This window comes from Mustelus asterias, unplaced genomic scaffold (genome assembly GCF_964213995.1).
Source record: "Mustelus asterias unplaced genomic scaffold, sMusAst1.hap1.1 HAP1_SCAFFOLD_951, whole genome shotgun sequence".
Classification (NCBI taxonomy): Eukaryota; Metazoa; Chordata; class Chondrichthyes; order Carcharhiniformes; family Triakidae; genus Mustelus; species Mustelus asterias.
The window spans coordinates 22501-27500 of record NW_027590897.1 but is presented as its reverse complement, the minus strand read 5'-3'; positions in this window follow the sequence as shown (position 1 = coordinate 27500).

Sequence of the window (5000 nt, the reverse complement as noted above, 5' to 3'; positions counted from 1 at the left end):
GACGAGCTGGTCAGGGTGCGTTGACCCGAACAGGCGCCGGAGTGTGGCGACCAGGGGAATTTCACAGTCACTTCATTGCAGTGTTAACGTCAGCCTCACTTGTGATACTAATAAATAAACTTCAGAAACTTTATGCTCTCCCAGCCCAGTGCCAGTCACGTGACGATTCCGTTTAGCACATTGTTGTTGTCCATTCCTGTGTTTAACAAAGCCTGCATTCACCGCGTAACTCGGTTTATTAAAGGCCATTGTACAATCTCTGCCTGTGTGACGTTACCCCCCCCCCCCCCCCCCGGCCACCTTCTGTCTTGTTCACCCACCCCTCTCTCTCTCGATCTGTGGCAACAACACATAACTGGAGCTGGAAGAGATTACGGAGAGTATGTTCGTTATCATCAGAGCGTACAACAGTGTTCGGTGATATTATCCATAGATTCTTTCATTGGATTAAAATGTCAAAGAACATAGAACAGGACAACACAGGGACAGGCCCTTCGGCCCTCCAAGCCTGCACCGACCATGCTGCCCCCGACTGAACTAAAACCCCCTACCCTTCCGGGGACCGTATCCCTCTATTCCCATCCTATTCATGGATTTGTCCAGACGCCCCTTAAAACTCACTACCGTATCCGCTTCCACTCCCTCCCCCGGCAGCGAGTTCCAGGCACCCACCACCCTCTGTGTAAAAAATCTGCCTCGTACATCTCCTTTAAACCTTGCCCCCTCGCACCTTAAACCTGTGCCCCCCTAGTAATTGACTCTTCCACCCTGGGGAAAAAGCTTCTGACTATCCACTCTGTCCATGCCTCTCATAATCTTGTAGACTTCTATCAGGTCTCCCCTCAACCTCCGTCGTTCCAGTGAGAACAAACCAAGTTTCTCCAACCTCTCCTCATAGCTAATGCCCTCCATACCAGGCAACATCCTGGTAAATCTTTTCTGTACCCTCTCCAAAGCCTCCACATCCTTCTGGTAGTGTGGCGACCAGAATTGAACACTATATTCCAAGTGCGGCCTCACTAAGGTTCTATAAAGCTGCAACATGACTTGCCAATTTTTAAACTCAATGCCCCGGCCGATGAAGGCAAGCATGCCGTATGCCTTCTTGACTACCTTCTCCACCTGCATTACCACTTTCAGTGACCTGTGTACCTGTACACCCAGATCCCTCTGCCTATCAATATTCTTAAGGGTTCTGCCATTTACTGTATATTTCCTATCTGTATTAGACCTTCCAAAATGCATTACCTCACATTTGTCTGGATTAAACTCCATCTGCCATCTCTCCGAGTCTCCAACTGATCTATATCCTGCTGTTCATGAGACTATCCAGATATATACAAATGGGTTGTGCTGGAATCTTTGAATGGCATCAAGATAGATAAGTCGCTGGGTCCGGATGGGATGTACCCCAGGTTACTGTGGGAGGCGAGGGAAGAGATTGCAGAGCCTCTGGCGATGATCTTTGCGTCGTCGATGGGGAGGGAAGAGGTGCCGGAGGATTGCGGATGTGGTTCCTATTTTCAAGAAGGGGAATAGGGATAGCCCAGGAAATTACCGACTGGTGAGTCTAACCTCAGTGCTTGGTAAGCTGATGGAGAAGATCCTGAGGGACAGGATTTATGAGCATTTAGAGAGGTTTAGTATGCTCAAGAATACTCAGCATGGCTTTGTCACAGGCAGATCGTGCCTTACGAACCTGGTGGAGTTCTTCGAAAATGTGACTAAACATATTGACGAAGGGAAGGCGGTAGATGTGGTTTATATGGATTTGAGCAAGGCGTTCGATAAGGTCCCCCATGCAAGGCTTCTAGAAAAAGCGAGAGGGCATGGGATCCAAGGGTCTGCTGCCCTGTGGATCCAGAACTGGCTTGCCCAAAGGATTAGTTTGATTAGTTGTAAGTATTCGCATTCCAACCATTATTCATGTAAATTGAGTCTGTGTCTTTATAAACTCTGTTTGTGAACAGAATTCCCACTCACCTGAAGAAGGGGCTTAGAGCTTCGAAAGCTTGTGTGGCTTTTGCTACCAAATAAACCTGTTGGACTTTAACCTGGTGTTGTTAAACTTCTTACTGTGTTTGCCCAAAGGAGGCAGAGAGTGTGTATAGATGGGTCTTTTTCTAAATGGAGGTCGGTCACCAGTGGAGTGCCCCAGGGATCTGTTCTGGGACCCTTGCTGTTTGTCATTTTCATAAATGACCTGGATGAGGAAGTGGAGGGATGGGTTGGTAAGTTTGCCGACCACACGAAGGTTGGTGGGGTTGTGGATAGTCTGGAGGGATGTCAGAAGTTACAGAGGGACATAGATTGGATGCAAGACTGGGCGGAGAAGTGGCAGATGGACTTCAACCCAGATAAATGCGTAGTGGTCCATTTTGGTAGGTCAAATGGGATGAAGGAGTACAATATAAAGGGAAAGACTCTTAGTACTGTAGAGGATCAGAAGGACCTTGGGGTCCGGGTCCATAGGACTTTAAAATCGGCCCCTCAGGGGGAGGAGGTGGTTAAGAAGGCGTATGGTGTGCTGGCCTTTATCAATCGAGGGATTGAGTTTAGGAGTCCGAGGATAATGATGCAGCTATATAAGACCCTCGTTAGACCCCACTTGGAGTACTGTGCTCAGTTCTGGTCACCTCATTACAGGAAGGAAAAGATTGAAAGGGTGCAGAGGAGATTTACAAGGATGTTGCCTGGATTGAGTGGCATGCTTTATGAGGATAGGCTGAGGGAGCTCGGTCTTTTCTCCTTGTAGAGACGTAGGATGAGAGGAGACCTAATAGAGGTGGATAAGATGTTGAGAGGCATAGATCGGATGGACTCTCAGAGGCTTTTTCCCAGGGTGGAAATGTCTGCTACGAGAGGACACAGGTTTAAGGTGCTGGGGGGTAGGTACAGGGGTAATGTTCGGGGTAAGTTTTTCACACAGAGGGTGGTGGGCGAGTGGAATCGGCTGCTGTCAGTGGTGGTGGAGGCGAACTCAATCGGGTCTTTTAAGAGACTCCTGGATGAGTACATGGGACTTAATAGGATGGAGGTTTATAGGTAGGCCTAAAAGGTAGGGATATGTTTGGCACAACTTGTGGGGCCGAAGGGCCTGTTTTGTGCTGTAGGTTTTCTATGTTTCTATGTTTCTATATATCTTCAATGTCACTAACGTAACTGCCTCAACCACCTCACTTGGCAGTGCATTCCAGGCCCCACCATCCTCTGTGTAAAGAAACTTCCCCCGGACATCCCCGCTGATCATTTCCCCTCTTATCTTGAACTTGTGTCCCCTTGTAATTGTCATTTCCGCCCTGGGAAAAAGCTTCCAACTGTTCACCCTATCCATACCCCTCATAATCTTATCAGGTCCAAAGATGTGTAGGTTAGGTGGATTGGCCATGCGAAATTGCCTCTTAGTGTCCAAAGATGTGTAGGTTAGGTGGATTGGCCATGCTAAATTGCCCTTAGTGTCCAAAGATGTGCAGGTTAGGTGGATTGGCCATGCTAAATTGCCCTTAGTGTCCAAAGATGTGTAGGTTAGATGGATTGGTCATGCTAAATTATCCCTTGGTGTCCAAAGATGTGCAGGTTAGGTGGATTGGCCATGCTAAATTGCCCCTTAGTGTCAGGGGGGACTAGCTGGGGTAAATGCATGGGGTTATGGGGATAGGGCCTGGGTGGGATTGTGGTTGTGCTGACTCGATGGGCAGAATGGCCTCCTTCTGCACTGTGATTCTCGGTCGCCCCTCAACCTCCGTCGTTCCAGTGAGAACAAACCAAGTTTCTCCAACCTCTCCTCATAGCTAATGCCCTCCATACCAGGCAACATCCTGGTAAATCTTTTCCGTACCCTCTCCAAAATGGCACGATGGCTCAGGGGTTAGCACTGCTGCCTCACAGCGCCAGGGACCTGGGTTCGATTCCCGCCTCGGGTCACTGTCTGTGCGGAGTCTGCACGTTCTCCCCGTGTCTGCGTGGGTTTCCTCCGGGTGCTCCGGTTTCCTCCCACAGTCCGAAAGGCGTGCTGGTTAGGGTGCATTGGCCGTGCTAAATTGTCCCTCAGTGTCAGGAGGATTAGCAGGGTAAATATGTAGGGATATGGGGATAGGGCCTGGGTGGGATTGTGGTCGGTGCAGACTCGATGGGCCGAATGGCCTCCTTCTGCACTGGAGGGATTCTATGATTATCTATGATAAAGCCTCCACGTCCTTCTGGTAGTGTGGCGACCAGAACTGGACACAGTATTCCAAATGTGGCCGAACCAGGGTTTTATACAATTGTAACATAACTTTACCAACTTCTATACTCGAGGCCCCAGCCGATGAAGGGCAACATGCCTTTCCCACCTGTGCTGCCACTTTGAAGGATCTGTGGACCTGTACTCCCAGATCTCTCTGTGGACCTGTACTCCCAGATCTCTCTGTGGACCTGTACTCCCAGATCTCTCTGTGGACCTGTACTCCCAGATCTCTCTGTGGACCTGTACTCCCAGATCTCTCTGTGGACCTGTACTCCCAGATCTCTCTGTGTGTCTACGCGCCTGATGGTTCTGCCATTTATTTTATATTTTCGAGGGTTAGTTAGATCCTCTCTTATTGGAGATAGAACCATAGAGGTTTACAGCACGGAAACAGGCCCTTCGGCCCAACTTGTCCATGCCACCCTTTTTTTTTAAACCCTGAAGCTAATCCCAGTTGCCCACATTTGGCCCATATCCCTCTATACCCATCGTGCCCATGTAACTATTTAAAAATGCTTTTTAAAAGATAAAATTGTACCCGCCTCTACTACTACCTCTGGCAGCTCGTTCCAGACACTCATCACCCTCTGTGTGAAAAAATTGCCCCTCTGGACCCTTTTGTATCTCTCCCCTCTCACCTTAAACCTCTGCCGTCTAGTTTTAGACTCCCCTACCTTTGGGAAAAGATATTGACTATCTAGCTGATCTGTGCCCCTCATTATTTTATAGACCTCTATAAGATCACCCCTCAGCCTCCTACGCTCCAGAGAAA